The sequence below is a fragment of the Schistocerca gregaria genome, chromosome 6, assembly GCF_023897955.1.
Source record: "Schistocerca gregaria isolate iqSchGreg1 chromosome 6, iqSchGreg1.2, whole genome shotgun sequence".
In the NCBI taxonomy this organism is placed as follows: Eukaryota; Metazoa; Arthropoda; class Insecta; order Orthoptera; family Acrididae; genus Schistocerca; species Schistocerca gregaria.
In genome coordinates, this window is record NC_064925.1 from 146504680 (window position 1) to 146529065 (window position 24386).

Below are 24386 nucleotides of genomic sequence, written 5' to 3' on the forward strand. Positions count from 1 at the left end.
ACAGTTCCGCACTGTCGCCTGATAAAGTAAGAGCCTACGGAATATCAGACCAGCTGTGCGGCTGGATTGAAGAGATTTTAGCAAACAGAACGCAGCATGTTATCAATGGAGAGATGTCTACAGACGTTAAAGCAACCTCTGGCGTGCCACCGGGGAGTGTTATGGGACCATTGCTTTTCACAATATATATATATATATATATATATGACCTAGTAGATAGTGTCGGAAGTTCCATGCGGCTTTTCGCGGATGATGCTGTAGTATGCAGAGAAGTTGCAGCATTAGCAAATTGCAGCGAAAGGCAGGAAGAGCTGCAGCGGATAGGCACTTGGTGCAGGGAATGGCAACAGACCCTTAACATAGACAAATGTAATGTATTGCGAATACATAGAAAGAAGGATCCTTTATTGTATGATTACATTACAGCGGAACAAACACTGGTAGCAGTTACTTCTGTAAAATATCTGGGAGTATGCGTGCGAAACGATTTGAAGTGGAATGATCATATAAAATTAATTGTTGGTAAAACGGATACCAGGTTGAGATTCATTGGGAGAGTCCTTAGAAAATGTAGTCCATCAACAAAGGGGGTGGCTTACAAATCACTCGTTCGACCTATACTCGAGTATTGCTCATCAGTGTAGGATCCGTACCAGGTTGGGTTGACAGAAGGGATAGAGAAGATCCAAAGAAGAGCGGCGCGTTTCGTCACAGGGTTATTTGTTAAGCGTGATAGTGTTACGGAGATGTTTAGCAACCTCAAGTGGCAGACTCTGCAAGAGAGGCGCTCTGCATCGCGGTGTAGCTTGCTATCCAGGTTTCGATAGGGTGCGATTCTGGATGAGGTTTCGAATATATTGCTTCCCCCTACTTATACCTCCCGAGGCTAACAGAAATGTAAAATTAGAGAGATTAGAGCGCACACAGAGGCTTTCCGGCAGTCGTTCTTCCCGCGAACCATACGCGACTGGAACAGAAAAGGGAGGTAATGACAGTGGCACGTAAAGTGCCGTCCGCCACACACCGTTGGGTGGCTTGCGCAGTGTAAATGTAGATGTAGATAAATATATCAGACCTCCACCCTGCCCTCCTATGAGCTCTCGCTTGACACCACTGATGTCGGAAATGGTGGTGGTTTGGGGTCAGTGGAATGCGTGCTACAAGGTGTGTGGCTCGGAGCTGTCCTTTACGTAACCGATTTATAACAGTTCGTCGTCTGTTTCTGGTGCCAATTGCTGCGGAAAACGATAGTACCTCTTCGCCATACGGTGCCCAGTCTTCTCGTGACCGTACATTCTCTACCAGCAATAGTAGCTACATTCCTGCCAAGTCTTTTTGCAATATTGCAGAAGTAACATCCAGCTTTTCATAGCCCTATTACACGAACTCGTTCAAACTAAGTGACGTGGTGTCTATGTCGCCTTAAAGGTATTCTTGAGTAACATCAACTCACCATACCCAATCTCAAAGATAATTAACGCTCACGACCGTTACAGCATGTAAAAGCAGACCTGATTTGCACCCTCAAGACGGCGCTAATAGCACAGCTGTACGAATGGATATCATCTTTCAGGCGTAGAAACACGTCTACCAACTTCCATTCGTGTCGCACAACTCCTTGATGGTGCGATTTTTTTCCGTCAGTGTAGTTTATCGAGGAACTAAAACTCGCAAGGGTATCATATGGATGCCATATTCCTTGACTTCCGGAAAGCGTTTGACTCGGTACCCCAATGCAGACCCCTAACTAAGGTGCGAGCATATGGGATTGGTTCCCAAGTATGTGAGTGGCTCGAAGACTTCTTAAGTAATAGAACTCAGTACGTTGTCCTCGATGATGAGTGTTCATCGGAGGTGAGGGTATCATCTGGAGTGCCCCAGCGAAGTGTGGTAGGTCCGCTGTTGTTTTCTATCTACATAAATGATCCTTTGGATAGGGTGGATAGCAATGTGCGGCTGTTTGCTGATGATGCTGTGGTGTACGGGAAGGTGTCGTCGTTTAGTGACTGTAGGAGGATACAAGATGACTTGGACAGGACTTGTGATTGGTGTAAAGAATGGCAGCTAACTCTAAATATAGGGAAGTGTAAATTAACGCAGATGAATAGGAAAAAGAATCCTGTAGTGTTTGAATACTCCATTAGTAGTGTAGCGCTTGACACATTCACGTCGATTAAATATTTGGGCGTAACATTGCAGAGCGATATGAAGTGGGACAAGCATGTAATGGCAGTTGTGCAGAAGGCGGATAGTCGCCTTCGGTTCATTGGCAGAATTTTGGGAAGATGATGTTCATCTGTAAAGGAGACCGCTTATAAAACACTAATACGACATATTCTTGAATACTGCTCGAGCGTTTGGAATCCTATCAGGTCGGATTGAGGGAGGACATAGAAGCAATTCAGAGGCGGGCTGCTAAATTTGTTACTGGTAGGTTTGATCATCACGCGAGTGTTAAGGAAATGCTTCAGGAACTCAGTGGGAGTCTCTAGAGGAAAGGAGGCGTTTATTCGTGAATCGCTACTGAGGAAATTTAGAGAACCAGCATTTGAGGCTGACTGCAGTACAATTTCACTGCCGTCAACTTACATTTCGCGGAAAGACCACAAAGATAAAATAAGAGAGATTAGGGCTCGTACAGAGGCATATAGGCAGTCATTTTTCTCTCGTTCTGTTTGGGAGTGTAACAGGGAGAGAAGATGCTAGTTGTGGTACGAGGAACACTCCGCCACGCACCGTATGGTGGATTGCGGGGTATGTATGTAGATGAGCATCAAGGTATTAAGGTAACCGTCTCTGTGACATTATTAGCTTGAGAAATGTTGTGTGTGAGCTTGCCTGACCTCCATCAATTGGAATTTTTGACAGGCAGATCGCTCCTTGAAATCCAAATGTCTCGTGTAGGTAAGTAATGGGTTTAAATTTAACGTAATTTTGGTAATAAGGTGGGACTAGCATTGAATTATATGTACATGTATTTCCATTATTATTATATTGATAAATAATATGACAGGGATCTACTGGTTAAGAAATTAAATACATGGCCCTGGTAAAGCCCAGTTTTAATGTCCGTTATTGTGTGCTCACAGATTAATAGAAAACAATACATTTCGTTACACACACTTCTAGAACATTCAACCGATACACGAAATCGATTGAAATAAAAGTACACTAACGGTCTGGGAAGGCTATCTGATCAGGGTATATACTACAATACTAACCCACTTCATAAGGGATTAATTAAATTTGTAAGCCCTGTCCATGAGATCTAGCCTCACCGATCTGCCGGCAGGCCGGATGTGTTTGAGTGGGGCATAATGCGGCAGATTTTCTTAGTTTATCCATGGACCCAAGACCGAGGTGCTCCTCAGCAGGCCAAAGGCCATGGCCGATGGATTTCACGAATTGCGACTGTCTCACCTCAAGTACATTGTGGCGTTTTATAGACATTGTTTATTCAGTAAATTTTGGCAGTTAAAAAATAATTTATATATTGGAAAGTACAGTGAATACAGTGATTGTATGATCGAGAGGAAGGAGGAGAGCTACACCTGTACTATGGCTGTGAATTCAGTTCGGTGCGCCTGTGTAAATTTACTGGAATAAAGAGAATCGCTAAGTTCATTGCACCTGAACCACCGAAGCTGTTTAACGATCTTACCGTAACTGTGAGCAGACGTGATGACTGCAAACAGAGGGTGTTGGCCACCAGAATACTGATTATTATCGGTCTAAATGAAGATATCGGCTTCGCCTCTCTCCATCTCTTAGTCCATGACCGTCGGCGCTCCCTATATGTCATGTAACACGAAGGGAAGTCTACAATCGAGTCTTAAGTGGAGTGCAGTCACTGCGCACCCAGCGTCTTCTCTGCGCGGGATACCGAGCTAAAAAACTTTGTCCTCCAATGACAAGTGTTTTCGTACCTTCTGCCTACAGTTTTTGTAGTTTTACTCCCACCACGGATTGTAAAAAAACGAAACTTCCAATCCAGTGCCTGTCGGTCTGCTCCGTACATACAATTCTGGGCCTTGAAACTCAGACATGAAAGCACGTTTTTTAGTCAGCCAATGACCGACCGTTTCGCATGGAAAAACACTGAAACGGCACTTTTTTCAGGAGTTTTCAGGATGCTTCTTTCTGCCTGTGGGTGGCCAAATTCCTTCCATCCCACTGTCGTGGTGCCAGCCAGTCTCTTACACACTGACCACCAGCTTTGTCCGTCTTTGGAACGAAATTCATCTCTGATTCCGCATATCAGAGATATACTGCTGAAAGATGACATAGCCATCGGGGAGGACATCAAGCATGAAGGATTAAAAAATTGCTCTGGGCACTATGGGACTTAACTTCTGAGGTCATCAGTCCCCTAAACTTAGAACTATATAAACCCAACTAACCTAAGGACATCACACACATTCATGCTCGAGGCAGGATTCGAACATGCGACCGTAGAGGTTCGCGGTTCCAGACTGTACCGCCCAACCATGAAGGGATGCCTGTGTTTCGCAGCTGTCAACGTGTCTTCGATTACTACCACAGGTCCAATGCAAAGGCAGCAGAATGTCTCCCATAGCATTATACTGCTCTCACCAGCCTGCGTCCATGGCGCGCCGCACATTTCGAGTCGCCATTCACCTCCATCGCAGCATTTGTGGAGACGACCACCGACCTAGTATAGAAAAATATGATTCACCCGAAGAGCCGACACGTTTCCATTGCTCCAAGGTCGAATCCCAATGATCCCGTGCCCGCTGCAGTATAATTAACGAAGTCGATGGGTCAAGATGTGAACACGTACGGATGGTCTGCCACGGAGCTCCATGTTCAAGGATGTATTATGGACGGTGTGCTCCGAAACACTTGTACGTTTACCAGCATTGTGCTCTGTCGTCAGAGTTGTCACAATTACTACGTATCCTACTTTACGGAAAAGCAAGCCTCCGAACCCCACGTTCTGTGAAGAGTCGTGGACGTCCACGTACTTTGTAAGTAGGCTGTTTAGGTTTTTATGTTGGTAACGCCACGTATCGCTCTGTATGAAAATCACTGGCAGTGCTGTGCGCAGTCTGCGGCTGGTTGGAATTGTTGGAATATTCGCTATTGCAGTGTTGGGCAGTTGGATGTGAAAAGCGATTAGCGTTGCGCAGTTGGAGGTGAGCCGCCAGCAGTGGTGAATGTGGGGAGAGAGATGGTGGAATTTTGAGAGCGGATGATCTGGACGTGTGTCCATCAGAGACAGTAAACTTGTAAGACTGGATGTCGTGAACTGACATATATGACTTTTGAACACTATTAAGGTAAATACATTGTTTGTTCTCTATCAAAATCTTTCATTTGCTAACTATGCCTATCAGTAGTTAGTGCCTTCAGTAGTTAGAATCTTTTATTTAGCTGGCAGTATTGGCGATCGCTGTATCGCAGTAGTTCCAGTAACTAAGATTTTTGTGAGGTAAGTGATTCATTAAAAATATAGGTTATTGTTAGGCAGGGCCATTCTTTTGTAGAGATTATTAAAAGATTGGGTTGCGCTTAAAATACTGTGTGTCAGTTTAGTGTTGATCAGAGTAAGTAAAGAGTGTTGATCAAAGTAAAGAGCGAAATGTCTGAGTAGGTTCAGTTCTGCTCAGCTGTTTGCAAATCAAATAATGTAAGAGGTTTATCAGAACAGTAAAATATAAATTTTCCTAGAGGGATGGTTCATAATTTAGCGGCTAGGGTAGTTTCACTACCCTACCTCTTTCCGTAGATGCTCAAGATGGTAACACAGCTTCGCTGTTTTCGAGATACTCGTCCACAAGCTGTGTGTGATGATAATCTGCCCTTCGTCAAAATCCCTTATCTCAATGAATTTCCCCATTTGCAGCCCATATCTTCCCTAGGGTGATCCCCGTCCATGTCTGCTCAGCTTACGTGCTTTTTTTTTTTACCGCGTCACCAGCCCACAACTCCACAAGGCGGCATCCAACGTCGCTGTAGACAGTGTTCATAATGTTTTGACTCGTTGTTGTGGTCTTCAGTCCTGAGACTAGTTTGATGCAGCTCTCCATGCTACTCTATCTTGTGCAAGCTGCTTCATCTCCCAGTATCTACTGCAACCTACAACCCTTTGAATCTGCTTAGTGTATTCATCTCTTGGTCTCCCTCTATGAATTTTACCCTCCACGCTGTCCTCCAATACTAAATTGGTGATCCCTTGATGCCTTAGAACGTATTCTACCAACCGACCCCTTCGTCTGGTCAAGTTATGACGCGAACTCCTCTTCTCCCCAATTCTATTCAATACCTCCTCATTAGTTACGTGATCTACCCATCTAATCTTATCAGTGCTAAAAAACAACACATAGGAAGTTCTTCAGACTGTTTCATACTTGCTTTCAGACCAGGGAAGAAGATAGGCATCTGTAGAAAAGAGCGTCCTACTTCCGTCATCTGCAAATTCACCCAACATCCAACAAATCCAAAATCGGGACGTGTTTTCGTAGGAGATCTGAACAGTAAAGTGTCACTCCTCTACTGGGAAGATTCGCTACGATGCCGTCTTAATTGAGAGCGAGTCTGCTAGTATTCTCCTTTAGCCGGCGAAAGCTGACCATCGCCGCGCCCTAATGCCACAGATGAATGTCGGACGTGCTAAGGTCTCGATCTGAACATGATTTGTGAAAAATGGAGAAAAGTGACGAGCGGGACGGGCCGTTTCTCAAGCTTTCAGTGGGAAGTTAAGTTCAAATATTGGGCCTGTTGTGGAGTTATTAGTGTTAGACGATCTTTTACTGACTTGCAATGAATACTTCATGTGTCTCAGAACCAAGGCCTTGGAATGAGGGACAGTCGTCGCTGCCCAGATTGTGGGCTGACTTTCTTCCAGCACTCACCAGGGAACTGTACAATCCGATAGGTCGAAACGTGTCCTAAAATTTTTTATACGAGGGTGAGTCAAATGAAAACCTTAAATTTGTAACAACAAATCGAAATTTCGCTCCGTTATCCTGTAAGATGGTAAGAGTGCTACAAACAGCGTGCAGAATGGCCTGTATGTGGCAGCATAGTGCAGATGCCCACATACCGTCGCAGTATCAGTATAAAGGTGGCCGCCCCACTTGCGACTTGCACCAGGGAAGAACAGCGTTCTGTTATTCGGCTTTTGCGAAGTGAAGGTGTGAAACGTATTGAAATTCATCGACGAATGAAGGTTCAGTACGGTGGTGCATGTTTCTCACAGCATCAAGTCTACGAATGGAGTAGAAAGTTCGCAAATGGTGTGACTTCAGTGGAAGATGCTCCTCGTCCAGGTCAGGCACAACAAGTTGTGACTCCACAGAACATTGCAGCAGTTGAAGCCATAGCGAAGGAAAACCGGCGAGTGACAATAAATGACATTGCAGCATGTTTACAGATTAGTCGTGGGTCAGCACACCACATTGTGCATGATGTGCTCCAGTTTCACAGAGTCTGCAAGATGGGTACCACGGCAGCTGACTCCTGAAATGAATGAACGACGTGTTGATGCTTGTGAAGAACTACTTCGGCGCTTTGAACGAGGAGGTGATGGCTTCCTTGCAAGAATCGTTACTGGGGACGAAACCTGGGGTCACTTCCACCAACCGGAAACGAAGAGAGCGAGCAAGGAATTGGCGCCATTCCTCATCACCAAAACCAAAGAAGTTTGGAACAGAACCATCGGCAGGGAAGGTTATGCTGATTCTCTTTAGGGACGAAAAAGGCGTCATTTTGGAGCATTACATGCCTAGAGGGACCACTGTCACCAGTGCATCGTACACAGATTTCCTTAAAAATCATCTGCGGCCTGCAGTCAAATCAAAGCCACGTGGATTGCTGTCATCAGGTGTCCTTTTACAACATGACATTGCAAGACCTCACACTGCCAGTACAACAGTTGCAACAATCACAGACCTGCATTTTGAGTGTCTTTCTCATCAACCATACTCACCAGACCTTGCCCCCAAGTGATTTCCATGTGTTTGGACCATCCAAATACGCAATGGGAGGAAATAAGTTCCGTTCTCATGCGGTACATGAGTGGTTACGCGGACTACCAAAAGAATTTTTTTCTAAAGGAATTTATGCACTTTGTAAGCGCTGGAGGACTTGCAGTGAGCATGGGGGAGATTATGTTGAAAAGTGATACAGCTTTGTACCACTTCTGCACAATAAATAATATTTAAAAAAGTATTTAAGGTTTTCATTTGACTCACCCTCGTACGTAGAGAACAAACCGCAAGGAACACAACGTCAAATTTCGAGCAGCTAAAGCCCTCTGGCAATTTTCAACAATATTTTTGAACATATTGCAAAATCATAGCTCGCCAGGCGGCTGGGGAAATGTAAACCCCTAACATAACTGCGGCTGACAGCATATGCGCAACAACGGTCGATGCATAGCCTTGGTTGACGGCACATTGGTAAACAGACAACATGGTACATATGTTATCGTAACTGGTGAAATGAATTTCAGTTTCCGTATATTGTTTCCAGAATACAATTGTTCTCAGTTACTATTACTTTTAATCTGCAACTCACTTAGGAGCCATAAGAATTAGCAGCTGTCTATGCGGTATCGCTAAATATAAACAATGGAGGTAGAGACTGATTTAATTTTGTGTGTGTTTTCTTCGTACATGCAGTGTAACAGCATTTGTCTTTGGGCAGTTTCCAGAGCTTCACTGTAATGTGGAATACGATTAATGATTCCAACCTTGCAAAGATGACATATGATGAATGTGGTATGCAGTCTAAATCCTCTACTACTTCTGAGCACCAACGTATGTGTAATTTATTACTTAATTTCTTGGACAGTCATTCGAATGATGCCGACATTGAAATTATAGAAACAGCAAATAAATGGCGATTCTGTGAATTGTGGTTCGAGAAATGATTGTTGTGCTAATTAAAATCCAGAACGAACACATAGTACCTTCCTAGTCCGAAGAAAACCTACACATAACAGCCATCAGCGTCAAAGAAATGGCTGAAAATTTTTTGGTTGAACGAAGGGGGGAATAAATGCTTATAGGTGGAAAGTGTGCAAAGCTTATTCTGTTTCGTAAAATCTCTGCGTGAATTGTATAAATGGAACAAAGATTTGGACGAAGTACGCCAAAATAAAAGTCACAAATGTGTGAAAGTAAAACTACTCATAAGATTTAGAACTGCTTGTGAGAGTTAATGCACCGTTATGGAGGGAGATCTACATGACAGAACCCTCTGAAGTGCAAGTGAGATTAACATTACTGATTTCCAGGTTTCTTCGACCTAGTTACACGGACACAGGAAATTATAAGGAAAATGAAGTAGCAAAATTACAAAGTTTACCTAAAGTAAAGGTGTAAAGGAGACGTGATTAATAGGTAATGGTAGTGAGAAATTCGTAGCTGACGTAAAGACGAAGCTGCTTGTTATCACCTAAAATGCTGTGTATAAAGCCTACCAGTCACATTTCGTGCTAACTGCTCTCTGCTCTTTCCGAGCGAAAAAAAGGGGTGGAAACTGCTCTCTCCGAGCGAAAAAAAGGGCAGTCGTTCGTGCATTCGATACTGCTATGACACATTGACTCATTCGTACACAAAAATGACAGTTACAAATATCAGTGGAATACTGTTTCCGTAGCTTTATACCTGCCTTCGGGAACCTCAAGGAAAATTAGGGCCAAAACTTTACAAAAATGACTATTTAGTTGCAAAAATCTTGTAATCGACGTAGCAAAATCTGAAGAAATGGAAGGGAATAATTTACTGTATTACATCCGAACCGTTGCAGCAAATAATTAATTGTTTTTGTTGGAATCTTGGTCTGGACGTAACGTACGTCGTCAGGAGTAAGAGAGAAAGATTTAGCTCCTCGATTCAGAAGTTTTACGAAGCCGAACCGATTCAGCCTCCTCACTAAGAAATTTTCCGAAACTGTTAAGCATTTTTCAGAAAACTGTTAGACAACTTCTGATAGCTCTTTGTCATTTCAGGTTTATCAGCGGAAAATATTATTAAACTTCAGTCACTTGTGCGTTACGAACTTCCGTCAGCCAGTTTTACGAATTAGATGAAGTACGCCTTGGACGTAGCATAATATCCTGAACAATAGCACGATCTTTTCTTACTCCATTCCAATTCTGTCTCAATAAAGCTAGAAATTACTTTGAGTTTCCTAAATGCATTTATTTTCCCTTTCCCAGGTGTGTCTGGTGCACAGAAAATGTTTTTCTGCAGCCAACAGGCACTTCGCATTTTTATGACGACTAGCGGAATTAATCAGTATTCAAAAATCGACGTAAGAGCTGCACTACAGAAACTGTTATAAACTATTTCATGTGAATATATCAAACTCCCGATTCATGAAAGTCGTCTGTAATGTAAAGTCACACACTGTCTGGTTTTTCCTTCCTCTGCTAGTCACTTGTGTACCAATTACATCTGCAACGGTTTAGGTGACGATATGAACTGCAAGTTATTCAAAAAGTTAATGATTTGAGACTTAAAATTCCCGAGTGCGCAATCTGAACCTTTAACTGCACGGCGCTACGTTCTCTTGACATGATTGCGTCTGCTTATTTGTCGATTCGCGCACCACGCAGCAAGGATTGTCGTACAAACCGCTATTATAAGCGGTTCCTTGTGCTGCAAAAAATGAGTAACTTCTTTTGAACATTTTTAATAATATTCACAGTGCGCTTTAGCAGCTAAAACAATGACATGGAATTTCTTTCGGTGTATTCTTCCTGTATAAAAAATTGCAGTTAGGTTTCGACATGTCGGACTGGACCATTCCCTTGTCAGGGAAATTACACTATCCAAGAAGATTCAAATGCCGCATCCCTCGGAGTATCTTGTAAACTTTATCAGTGGCATACACACCATTAACAATAAAGGTGTAAGCAGCACATATCTGATACAATGTTTTCAGTTATTTTTAAATTATCTTCTCATCTTAAGCCAAAAAGCTCCCTTGTTATACAGACAGGGCGGTTCAGATTTGTGAGGAAAATCTTCACGGTCATAATTTTCCTATTTTCCAAGTGCATATGACTGGGGAACTTAGCGTGCAATAAACACTTACTCATGGAGGACTCTAAGCAGATACAGGCGTCGGATGACAAGGTGGTTAATGAAAGGAGAAAGCGCGCGTTCCCGCATGACACCTAAAGAAACAATCGTGAGTTTAAACAAGATATATGGTTCATTTCTCCATCAGCCTTCGAACGCCATCAGAAGTACTCCGAAGAACACTCACATTGTCTACGAAGTGCAGTGATACATTGCCGTGTCGCAACCATGCTGATAACAGGTTTCTAAAAATGACAAACGAAGGAAACAACGGTGAAGATTTTTTAGAAGAATGACAATTGTCATTATCAGCCAAGCAGGTAAGGAAATAACAGTGACTCACCTGAGCAAACGGAAACAAGAAAAATGGCTTAAGGAATATGACACTGTACGATGCGATGGAAAAAGTAGGGAACAAATGCTGTTTGCTTTGATCAATCTTGAACTAACAAAGTATCCTATGGCAAGCGTGCGCAAAGTTTTCCTTAACTAATGAAATAAGAGTAATCACTTACTGCATTCAAGATGCGTATTAAATAAATAAATAAAAAGGATTACAGCAGTATAATAATACTTCACTGCACATGCAGTCTGCAGTAATAGTTTCAAATAGATACTCGCTTCTCTTATTTGTACCTCTTCCCCTTTCTGAAATTTCTACTTTCGATCATGCTGTACGAATGTAAGAAAGATAGATTGCTTAACTGAAAGTAAGCGAGGAACTACAAACTGGCTTCTATTACTGCTGAAGGCTTTACACAACGCAAGTATTGTATACAGTGTGGAGAGAAAAAACAATAATTAACGTTATAACAGGGTTAAGTATCGAATCGAGTAAAATTCTCCTGATAATCATACGGCAGGAATGGACAGTTCTGAAGCTAAGGCCGTAATACAACAACATATCAGCGATGAGCTTGCGGCAGTATGTATTTAAAATAATTTGCCCAGCTAATCTCACCTAAGCAAAAGAATCAGTTACTAATTAAGTTACTTGCAGATCACAGTTTCAGCTGAATATAATAATTTCAGTTTAATAGTCAAAGCTAGGTATGGCTGGTTACGTTAGACGCGAATTTTCTGTGTTGTTTGCTGGGTGCAGCTTGATAATTACATCAATTACGGAAAAAATACCTTAACGCCACAGAGCATAACACAGCATAATAAAAACTGCGCTGCTACACACGCGCAAACACGTCCGCTTACCGGACAAACTTCAGCGCCGTTCTCACAGATTGGTTGTCGTTTTACGGCCCTAGTTCCAAAACAGTTCATTTCCGACCAATACTTACCAGGAAATTTCGATCGATTCTGTGTCCGCTATCCCACTCTGACTGTATTTTCAGGTTGGTTTGCTTTACCTTGTGCCTTTACTTTAAAAAAATGCGTATTAGCAAGTGTGCTGTTCGCTGTTACTACCGACACAAGTCGCATGATGTAATTGAGGACGAAAGCAGTGAACAATATTAATAAGGCTCCAGTATAAAACAAATCTCACTGTCAAAGCTAACCCTTGACACACACAACATAGACTAACAACATAGATGTTTGTCAATACAGCCTAAGAACGTGGAATGAGCGTTATGGGCGTTGTAGCGAATAAGATAGCTCACTAACGTTTAATAAACGTGGCCTCTGGCTCAAGCAAGAAAATTTGGGAATCGGGAGGCATCTCTTAGAAACTCAAAAACTTATTCTGCCTCTCAAGATTTGACTCTGTAACAATCATGAACCTTTTCCATTCTGTGTATTCTTCATGAGACGACTAACAATTCTCGAAGCAGTGAAATAGGTTATCTGTCACCGCCACTGGATTATACCGATTCTCGTAGTTAATAAGAATATTAAAGTAAGGTTTGCTTTCATAAGCCTTGAGACAAACTATCATCAGCTATAGGTAGCTTTTACATCAGACACGTTCTGTGTAGCATGAACTTTTTCGGGCGAGAGGTTTCAATCGGTGCGGTTAGCAGGCTACGAGAATTCCTTCGACACTTTCGAAAAGTTAATGAGAACACACCAGTTAAGCAGTGAAGATCCCGAGTTCCTGCTACCGAGCAGTTTCAGTAATAAAGGTTCTGAGCACCAGAAATTGTTACAGTTTGCGTCACATCAAAGAAACAGTAGGCATGTCATGTATTGGTGCCATCCTACTAGCAAGTATACAGCTACAGTACACTTATATTTGTAACTGTATTCCGTAACTACAAAGTAAAAAATTCAAACACGACGTTCAAAGAGGTGCTCGACTTAAAATGACACTGTCTGACTTAAGAAGTGAAATAATATACGAAGAAGCATTATCACTTCCAAAGACTAAATAAGAAATTACGTTAGGTTCTTACCCAGAGATATTTTTAAATTTAATACAGGAAAGCAACTTTCCGCGAATACACTGACACTTGATATTTCTTCCTCGAAACCTAGCCGCTTCATTGTCCGGTATACTGCTTAAGATGAATCAAAGATACCACGAAAGAAAGACGGTGGTATCTTAAACATATTCTCTGTTGGATTCAGATGTCTTTTCCAACGAAGTTTCTCAGAGATCACTACAAATGCTGTTTGCTCTGGAGGTATACCGCTTATTTTGTGCACGCCGCCGTAATGTTATTGGCACCTTCTAAAGAAAGAAAAGGCACATTGCCAACTCCTCTGAATTTTGAGGCGTACTCACGAATTTCCTCTGTATAGCGTGCTTTAACACATACCGCATTTAGATCTTATATGCTGAGTTAATAGTTTTTTTCTTTGAAACAATGGTGGGTCACTGTTTAAGGTTTTAGTTTTTTTAACCGTTGAGTATGCGATCCTGGCTGACTGACAGCCAATGTACACCTGCCTACTTATGTTTCTCAATGAATATTTATGTATCAACTTTTGGGCGCAGGGTTAATTACTGACCCGATCGACCGGTTAGCCTGCTTAGTTTATAATTAATAACGCACAAACGACATCTCCTTTGCTGTGATGACGACTTTATTCGTTCGTAGGTCAAATAATAGAGAACGTCTCTTAGACGCAATGTACGCAAAGAGAAACTGGAGATAGAACGAATAAGCCTCTTGTGACTCGTTATTAACGACTAAGCACTATCACAGAACTCAGTATATCGCAAACGTGAACATATACATTGTTGTAATGGAATAGAGTTTATGGACAGAACACCGCGCTCCTGGCGGTAGGCGCGGAACTAATTTGTTAGCACGAAATCCAACACACTCGGCACGAAAAACACGCACTACACTTTAGTGAAATGCGATCGCTACATAGTTTTCTAGCATTTATCACGTTTATCGTCATCGCTTGGTGCGGGTGGGGGGGGAGGAGGAGGAGGATGAGGAGGAGGATTATCTGAACAGCAAACTACAACGTGAAACTGTGTTTCTGAGGAAAATGACGCGGTAAAAATGAAATGAGCATATGGCATCGTTGGCCGGGAGGCCCCTATTCGGGGAAGTTCGGCCGCCAGGTGCAAGTCTTACTGCATTCGACGCCACATTGGGCGACTTGCGCGCCGGTAATGAGGAGGAAATGTTGATAAGAACAACACAACACCCAGTCCCCGATCGGAGAAAATCTCCACCCCGGCCGGGTATCGAACCCGGGCCCGCTTGCACGAGAGGCGAGCACGTTACCACTCTGCCAAGCAGGCAGACAATAACGCAGTGACTGATATGAAGAAGCCATGACTTTCAGAAACGATAGGTAAGAGTGCGTCTTAATGAAAGCGCCCGTGCAAAATACGTAGCGTGGCTATGGCGATGTAAGGTGGTAATGGGCTGGCGACAACACGGGCCATTAGTGGGCGTTCTACGGGCGTCGCTCACTGTTAGCTTTGCGGGCCATTGTTTGGACAAGTGTCAGCGCTCGGGAGCCCTCACCAGAGTAATGACAGAAAGTGCAATGTCACCGTCTACGAGGCCCCAGTGCCACAAAACCTGTCCCGCGCATCTGCTACAATATGACTACTCTCCAATTCAAAATTAAGTACCTGACACAGAGTTCATGGAATCACTTTCATGTTATTTCTCTACCGTTCTACTCTCGAACAGCGCGGGAAAAAAGAACACTTAAATCTTTCCGTACGGATACGTAGATGGGCGTCAACAAAAAATTTTAGGTTTGTAAGAGAAAACGGGTGCCTGAAATTTCTTGAAAAGATTTCGCCGCAACGAAAAATGCCATTGTTCTAATGACGGCCAGCCCAACTCGCTTATCATACCCGCGACACTCTCTCCCCTATTTTATGGTACAAGGAGCTGCGCTGCTTTGAACTTTTTCTATGTCCATCAGTACGGATCCCATGCAGCAGAGCAGTACTTTAGCAGAGGACAGACAAGCCTAGTGTAGGAGCTCCCTTTAGTTGACCCGTTGCATCCTGTAGGTGATCTGCCAATAAAACCCAGTCCTGGTTTCGTCTTACCCATAGGAGTATCTATGTAATCATTCCAATTTGTTTGTAATTGTAGTCCATTGGCATTTCGTTAACAGCCATTAGATTTGTGCGATTTATCATGCAATCGAATTTTAAAGGATTCCTTTATTGGAATACTTCACACTTTTATTATTTAAAGTCATTTACAACTTTTCGAATCGTACAGATATCTTTCATAAACCAATTTGCAATTAGTTTTGATCTTCTGTTGGCTTTACTTCGCGACAAGTGACAGCATCATCCGTAAACACAATGAGAGAGCTCCTCAGATTGCCTCCTAAATCACTGATATAGATTAAGTACAGCAGAAGGCGTATGACACTTCCTTGAGGATCGCCAAACATTGTTCACTTTTACTCTATGACTTTCCATTTAGTACTACGAACTGTGACCTTTCTGACAGCAAATCACAAACCCACCAGTCGCAAACTGAAACGATACTCCATAGGCACGTACTATTGACATATTTCAAGGGCCGGCGTTTAATTTTTAAAGAAATTAAGACAGAAAAACTTAATTTTTGATACAAAATCTATTTTTATTTTTCAAAATATGTGCCTTTAAAACTTGTAAACTTTTGCATGCATTCTAACAAATTATAGAACATTTTTTCACTCTCATGATAGTGCCTTAAAAAGTGTTTCTTGAGGCGATGGCAAAATGCTGATCACACTGTTTCTATTTACCGCAAGGGAACAAAATGAAGTCGGCAAGCAATAATTATGGTGAACACGGTTAGTGAGATATTAACTTTTTGTGTGTTACGTAAGACTTGATGTTGTCATGATGAATACTGAAGCGACGTTTTCAGTGTTTTCTGCTTTCATCGATGATCACTGCATACAATTAAGCATCAATTTTTCTTCAATCCACTGAAGCAAATGTCACACTTCACGTTCAATGTCACAAAAGAAACAGGTTATCATGTACGTCAAAGTGCTTAGCGGAAGAACCATTTTTGTTGAATTCATTCCATCGGGGAACATTCGAACGATTGACTGCTCCTTAGTTTCTCGGTCGTTTCAGGTTATCTTCTTGTTACGCTGTTCTAAGAGTTTTGCATTTTCTCGGTCGAATTGTGTAAAGAATTTTTTTACACCACTTTGGCAAGAGCGTTATTTCAGGCTTCGGTCGAACTGTGCGGAATCCGTTGGGGACAGTTTTTTTTTTTCTTTTTCACGCAAAATCTAATTTAGTGCATTCTACGACTTGCCTAAAGATGTCGCTGCCACATGGTTGGTCGTATGTCAAGCCTCTTCACTCTTGTTACGCAGAGCATCGATGGTTTTCGGAACAACCGACTTTCGCTGTCAGAAGCAAGACTATGGCGAAAATTTGCAATCCAACTGCAAACACTCCTTTCTGAAAGTGATTGTCAAAAGCTGAACGAAGTAATTTGACGCGCTGTTATTGTTGACTTACGTCATTATGAAAATTATAAAAAATTATCCAGTGAAAAACTTCATGTGAAAATTACTTCTCTCACGACGTTATTACTTTAAACTATTATTGTAAACTAAGTACTCGCCCAATATCCCAACTACCACTGTTCTTCTTCTTCTCCACCACCACCACCACCACCTTACTTTTTCCGACCACGGGGCTCCTTTTGACTCTTTACAAGGGTCATCTGTTCCTTCTTAGCCCAAAGAGCTTTCATCTTTATGCTGTGAGCAAGCTTCCTCTCTTCTATCCATTTCGGTCTTCTGGTTCCTGTGCTCTTTTAGCTGGTAAGGGAAACGGAGAATACCCCTTGCAGAGTGATCTGCCCTAATTTGGACCGGTACTGTATGGTTTCTAGTGGAATTTCAGGTTGCTGTAGGTCTACTTCGTGTGGTGATCCCTTTGTTCCTGAAGATTTTCCCTCTACAGGTCGTGGTGAAGATCCTGTTTGAGGGTCTTTGGAGAGGGAGGGGGGGTGAGGTGGGGAGGGTTAATGTAGAATGTCCATTATTACGTCTCTTTGGAAACGGTACGACTCACTGTTGGGTTTGATCTTGTAGATGCCATTCTTTTCTCTTACTGGCCTAAAATTTTCCGTTCCTTGAGCTTCAGTTTCATGAGTAGTCTCTTCCTGTTCATCAAGAAACATTCAAGGAGGAGTGCCTTACTGCTTAATTTAAGGTTCTTGGAACGGCACTAGGAGATCTAACTGCTCCTACAGGAGTGGTAGACGCTTTCCAGCTGTGCATATCTGGTACTTATTGGCAACTTCTCACTCTCATCTGCTACAAGCCACTCTCCTGAACATTTGACTGCAGTAACTTTACGAAAGGATGACGCTATCTAGTGAAATTGCAGGTGTGCACCCCTTATCTTAGTAATGAAGTCAGTTTTTTTTTTATGTTGTTGCTGTGGTCTTCACTCCTGAGACTGGTTTGATGCAGCTCTCCATGCTACTCTATCCTGTGCAAGCTGCTTCATCTCCCAGTACCTACTGCAGCCTACATCTACATCTATCTACATCCATACTCCGCAAGCCACCTGACGGTGTGTGGCGGAGGGTACCCTGAGTACCTCTATCGGTTCTCCCTTCTATTCCAGTCTCGTATTGTACGTGGAAAGAAGGATTGTCGGTATGCTTCTGTGTGGGCTCTAATCTCTCTGATTTTATCCTCATGGTCTCTTCGCGAGATATACGTAGGAGGGAGCCATATACTGCTCGACTCCTCGGTGAAGGTATGTTCTCGAAACTTCAACAAAATCCCGTACCGAGCTACTGAGCGTCTCTCCTGCAGTGCCTTCCACTGGTGTTTATCCTTCATCTCCGTAACGCTTTCGCGATTACTAAATGATCCTGTAACGAAGCGCTGCTCTCCGTTGGATCTTCTCTCTCTCTTCTATCAACCCTATCTGGTGCGGATCCCACACTGCTGAGCAGTATTCAAGCAGTGGGCGAACAAGCGTACTGTAACCAACTTCCTTTGTTGTCGGATTGCATTTCCTTAGGATTCTTCCAGTGAAACTCAGTCTGGCATCTGCTTTACCCACCGTCAACTTTATATGATTATTCCATTTTAAATCACTACTAATGCCTACTCCCAGATAATTTATGGAATTAACTGCTCCCATTTGCTGCCCTGCTATATTGCAGCTAAATGATAAAGAATCTTTCTTTCTATGTATTCGCAGCACATTACAGTTGTCTACATTGAGATTCAATTGCCATTCCGTGCACCATGCGTCAATTCGCTGCAGATCCTCCTGCATTTCAGTACAATTTTCCGTTGTCCTTCTGTGTCTGCTTAGTATATTCATCTCTTGTCTCCCTCTACGATTTTTACCCTCCACGCTTCTCTCCAATACCAAATTGGTGATCCTTTGATGCCTCAGAACATGTCCTACCAACCAATCCCTTCTTCTAGTCAAGTTGTGCCACAAACTTCTCTTCTCCCCAATCCTATTCAATACCTCCGCATTAGCTTTTTTATAATGACCTTGAAATCGGTCTTGGCTGCATTTCTGTAGAGGCTCTGTATAGCTGGTGAATATTCTCCTCTATATTGTTGGCTGTCAAGACAAGATCGTCTGCAAATGCTACACAGCGTACACTTATCTTTCTTGTATCCAGTATTCATTATAGTTCACCATGGTACTGTGGAAGTCCACTCCCTGATAATCTTCTCTAGTTCACAATTGAAGAGCATGCGCGAAAGGCCAATACCTTGTCTAACTACCGTTTTTAATGGTAAAGCTCTCAGAGAGCTCATCTCAAAATTTGACTTTCGAAGTGGTGTTCCCAGAGTGCCCTGGACTAGTCTGTTGGTCGTGTCATCTAACCTCAGGTTTCGTAGGTTGGAGATCACGGTCTGTCAGCCTATAGAATGCCTTTGAAAGTCCACTAGAATGGCTACCCAGGAATACCCACCGTGGCTCCGGTATGTAATAATGGTCTTGTGGTTTTATATTTGCTCTGTGAAAGATCTATCAGCTCGAAAGCCAACCTAATCGGGAGTGAAGTTGGTTGGTGACTTGTTAGCATGATTCTAGAGAAAATCTTTCAGGTGGGTATGCTTCTGTAGTTATCGATGTCGGTCTTACTACACTGCTTGTGAAGAGGATGGATCACAGTAGTTATTATTATAACAAATTACATATTTTAAAACATTAGTAACGTCATATTTAAAAAACAATCACTTACAGGAATATAAGAGGCAACTCCCACATTACAGCCATCTGCACTACGATGTATGTAATACAATTAATATCGAGTGTGTCGCTTGAACTCTGCTGGGCATTTTCAAAGAGCTGTCTGAATTTCTGAAAATGTAACAGCCGAGACGATAGTGACGTTGGACGCAGGGGTCTCGAAATATGTAGACGTTCAAACTCTTCCCAAAGCTGGTCCGCTGGGTTTAGATCGGGACCCTGGACAGGCCAGTCCATCTCACGAATGATACTGACCACAAACCATTGCCTCACAGATGCTGCTTTAAGACAGGATTCATTCGTCTCCGAACTGCTCCTGCAGTGTAGACAGTAATAGCAACTTATCGCTGCTGTACGCAGTACACATTGCTGCAAAATGTGCTCACATCCTTCCGCATTTAGCTTTTCTTTTGAGCGGAATATGGAGAACACAACCTAACCACGGAAAACATCTCCACATCTTAACGCTAACTCCTCTGCACTTCATTAATAGCAATACACATTATGGCGGCACATATTCTCAGCTGACTGGCACTGCACTGCTGCCTTAGCACCTGGTTGCGAGCATGTGGAATTTGAGAGATGTCTTAGGGGTTGCCTGCCCACATGCGTCTAGAAATGCAAATAGTTATCTTTGTACAAGTACATTTTAAAAGTGCTAGACGAAGGTGCACAGGTGGTACTGAGGGTCTTGCTGAAGTGAGGGTTCTCAAAGGGACCCTTTGCCAGATTATTCATGTATGTCTCAATGTTGCACCCCTTATGATCAGCCACAGCAAGGCTGAAGAAGCATGAACACACTTTGGTGCCTCAGATCTTGTTCGAATTTCGTCGAATGGTCCCTGGTGGTACTACCATGTGTACCAGAACAAAACCTGCGTTTGCGCTATATTCCAATGGTTCATATTACGTTCAATAGAGTCGCAGGCCCAGGATGTCCTCCGAGAAGGGATGAATCGTACGATTAAAGCAGGCTGTGACAACCTACCCGTAGTGTAACACGTTCATGGTGGCCTTCTCAAGACTTGTGATGAAATTTGGTGGCAACGTGAAATCTTATACGCATCGTGCAGCTCAAATGAACTCCAAAGTTCTGGCATTTTTTTTCGTATGTGTCGACAGCTTGCTATTTGAAATGTCACCGAGCTGTAGGGTGATTTTGCAGGACGACAAGCTTTTGTACCATAACAGAGGAAGGTTGCAGCCCCCTTCGAGTCAAATTTCACGCTTCTGCGGCATGGGGAAAAATGGCGGGGTTTCAAAAAGTGGCCCTATTATTTCTTTGGGCAGTGTGATATTAAACAGTGGACTAAGTTTCATCAGTCGCTTAACAGTTAAAAACGGGCCACATTCTAGTTTTACGGGTGAGCCGTGCTGGCCCCAGCTTATGCGGTGGTTTAAAGCTTGACTGTTACTCTGCGTTTGGTTTCCCGCGGTTATTGCGGTTATGACGTGGTTCTTCCTCCTCCTACGTGTGGCAGCAGCAGTGTTTATCGATATTCGCACCTCGTACTATCTTTAGTCTGGTGTTTATACTTTCCGGCTAGCCGGTGTGCGGCAGTCGATCCGTTGGTGTGGATCAGCCAGGAAATATTCGCGCGGCACAGTGGGACGCGGTTCGTGGCTCACCGACCCAGCACATCAAAGTTGGCTGGTGATTTAATTACCGAAGCCAGTCTGTTCAGATTGTGCCGTTGGTTTTCATGGTTGGCTGTTGGAGGAATTCCCGTGAGCAACAGCGAGTGTTGGAGTTGGCGAAAGCTTGGCCACCATCCGGCCAACTATATTTTGGTCATTTGAAGTCCAAGTGCACCAGCGGAATTTTCTGCCTTGTGGCCGTTAGCGTCCCGGCTACCTGCCCTGGCCGCTGACGTAAAATTCAGGCAGTGTCCTTTCCTCAACGTGTTGTCGCTGTCCAACACGTGTGTGTAGATTTGACAGGTTATGCATACTTAGTTGAGGGAGGCTACGCCTTTTACTTTTTGGCTTTGGAGTTCCTTGTGCACTGGTCGGGTGGAATGCAAGTCGTCTTGTCGGTGGGTCCGTTGACTGTTTCTTGGTTGGGTTGCCGGCGGATCGGATATAGTTGGGCCGACTACCTGTCTCCCCTAAGCGAACGTTAATATTTCAAGTGCAGACCGACCCGCGGAAACTTCTGAGCATCGCTGGCTCTACTGCCTTTTCTTATTGGTGTTTGTGTATTTTGAAGGCTCATAGCCGATGGTTTGAATTTGTATACTTTTAGTTTGGTTTTAAATAACGGGCCTTCAGCCGTTTTAAAATTAAAATTCCTTACTTGTCAAGCCTTAAGATTGTTTGGGCCTTCAGCCTCATTTGAAATATTATTTAAGGATAAAACCTTGCGCTTTCTGCCTTTTGAAAATTTATTATAGTTGTGTTTTAAAACATGGGCCTTCAACCGTTTTAAAAAAATTAAAGAGGTTGTGCCCTTAAGCCTTAAGATTGTGTGACATATTCAGTCGATAGTTAAGCTCGGAAATTGTGCTGTAATTTTTGGGCAACTAAATAAAGTTATATGTAATCGAGTGTAACTCACAGCTGCTCATTTTTGGCCCCTTTCCACAATTCCAACTACCTGTTCTGTCCTGCGGATTTAACCAGGCGTTTCAACGGGTAACTGAAAACTAAGAGTAAGTGTTCCGTGAAACGCTTCTTGTGCTGTTTTATGCGGCATCTACTGATTTTAAGTCGCCGATACCTTACCTTTATTGCAATCCGTGACGTACGCTCATGGCGACATTCCTGGCCCCCTAGCTAGCAACGACGTGAGATTTGCTGGAAAGTCTGCTAGCATCAATGAAAGATTTAGAATGCTTCAGCAGCCAACTAAAACGTGCGGCAAAGTTAAGACTGTCAGTGCGTCAATCGGATTTTAATGACAAGCAGAAAAATGTTGAGTTTATTACGCGCACAATAATTCCACTCTCAACGGTCACAAAGTAAAAACTTCGTATTTATTAAACTACATCTAAATTTGGACAAAATTATACAACTAATTTATTAACTACAAACTTCGTCGATGAAGAATAAGCAGAGTTCTGAAGACGAGAAACATATGCTGAAGCGCAATTTACCGTCATATGTCCGGCATACTGAGCAAGTAAAAGTAGCTTACCAGAAGTTAACACCAGCTACTGTGGATCAAGCACTGGCAAAAACTTTTTGCGGGAACGTTTCAGTGGCTTAAGATGGGCAAGACAATTAGGTCAGCTGCAAAGACTGTTACACAGACTTATTACTGAAATGGACTCGCCCGAGAAGTTTTTTCGGAGTACACGTTGCGTTGCTTACGTGCGGGACAATCTCTGCACATGAAGTGAAATCCGTGGCAGGTAAATTTCGGGCCGGGCATTGAAAGCAAGTTCCCTGAAAGTATCAACACTGTTTCCGGAAGAACAGCGCATGTGAAACATTGACCGATTTTCTACAAATGCGATGTCTCGTAAATTCCGCCAATCTAGATTTCGGAAAGGGGATCGACAGGGCACCACATTGACGACATACGATCCTACGGCGTAATAAACAAAAGTGTATGTGTCTCAACGAATGTTCGACTAATGAAACGCAGGACGTAGTAGCGGCTGGCGATCTTTCAGCATAACGAAGGTAACATGGACTAACTTCCAAGAAAGTATAACATCACCGCTAATGTTCATGGTGTACGTAAACTACTTATCAGGTAGTGTGAAAGACAACAGTGCTGTCTGGAGAAAAGTATCGCCGCTAGTAAAGCACAAGGAATTTCCTAATGACATACCAGGGCGTATACTGGGACATGAAACAATCCCATATTTGTCACGGATATCCCGGTTATAAATAAATCGTGTTTTGGAAAGAGCTTTAATGAATCGCAAATTTTTGTTGTTTTTTCCGAGGATGTGTTTAGGCAAGACCCTAGGAGCACAGCTTGAATTGCAGCAGCTGAATCTACCGGGTGATCAAAAATTCAGAATAAATTTGAAAACTTAATAAACCACGGAATAATGTAGATAGAGAGGTAAAAATTGACACACATGCTTCGAATGACATGGGGTTTTTAAGAAAGAAAAAAAGTTCACAAAATATCCGACAGATGGCGCTGGACAGCAAAACGTCAGTGACTGCGCATGACAATCGTGTAGTATAAAAGAAGCTGTAATGAGAGAGACAGTCAGATGCGCAAGCAGTCGCAGCATATTGACCTTACCCGAAAAGGCGCTTTTAGTGAAGCTGTATTATCAGAATGGGGTATGTGCTATAAAACCCCATGTCATTCCAAGCATGTGTCAATTTTTACCTCCCTAACTACATTAAACCGTGATTTATTCAGTTTTCAAATTTATACTAATTTTTTGGTCACCCGGTATGTTCCATCGCGCACCTCGAATTTTCCACGGATAAACCAATTACTGGTGAAACTGCTCAAGAACTCACTTCGCACTGTTTTTTGAAGGATAATTATACTTTTTGCCATCGTTATTGCATAATTTGTGATCTATGAAAGAACAAAAATAAATATGAAAGCTAAACTTGAAACTTGGTCTTTTTTTAGCGTGTGTTACCCTTTAAGATGCGCCAGCAAACTTTTAAATAATGGCATAAATGGTCTTCTAGGCTCGAAATTTTTCTAACTGGCTGGTCCTATGTTTTGAATGAGAAACAAACGCTCCATGATTTTTTTAAAAAAATCATTGCTCATTCTCACATGTAACATAATTCATTTCGCATAAACGGAAATTTAC

The 24386-nt window shown here is 42.7% G+C and overlaps 1 protein-coding gene across 3 annotated transcripts in view; it reads right to left on the reverse strand.

Annotated features, from left to right (window-relative positions):
• LOC126278473 (galectin-6-like) overlaps positions 1 to 24386 on the reverse strand; it is a 448782-nt gene that overhangs the window by 132468 nt on the left and 291928 nt on the right. Inside the window, exon 1 of one of the 3 annotated variants that reach the window (XM_049978619.1) lies at positions 13403 to 13579. The exons of the other annotated variants lie outside the window; for them this stretch is intronic. The gene's annotated coding sequence lies outside the window, so the exon portion shown is untranslated. Of the gene's footprint in view, positions 1 to 13402; positions 13580 to 24386 lie in introns of those variants that run through there. 3 annotated transcript variants of the gene reach the window in all.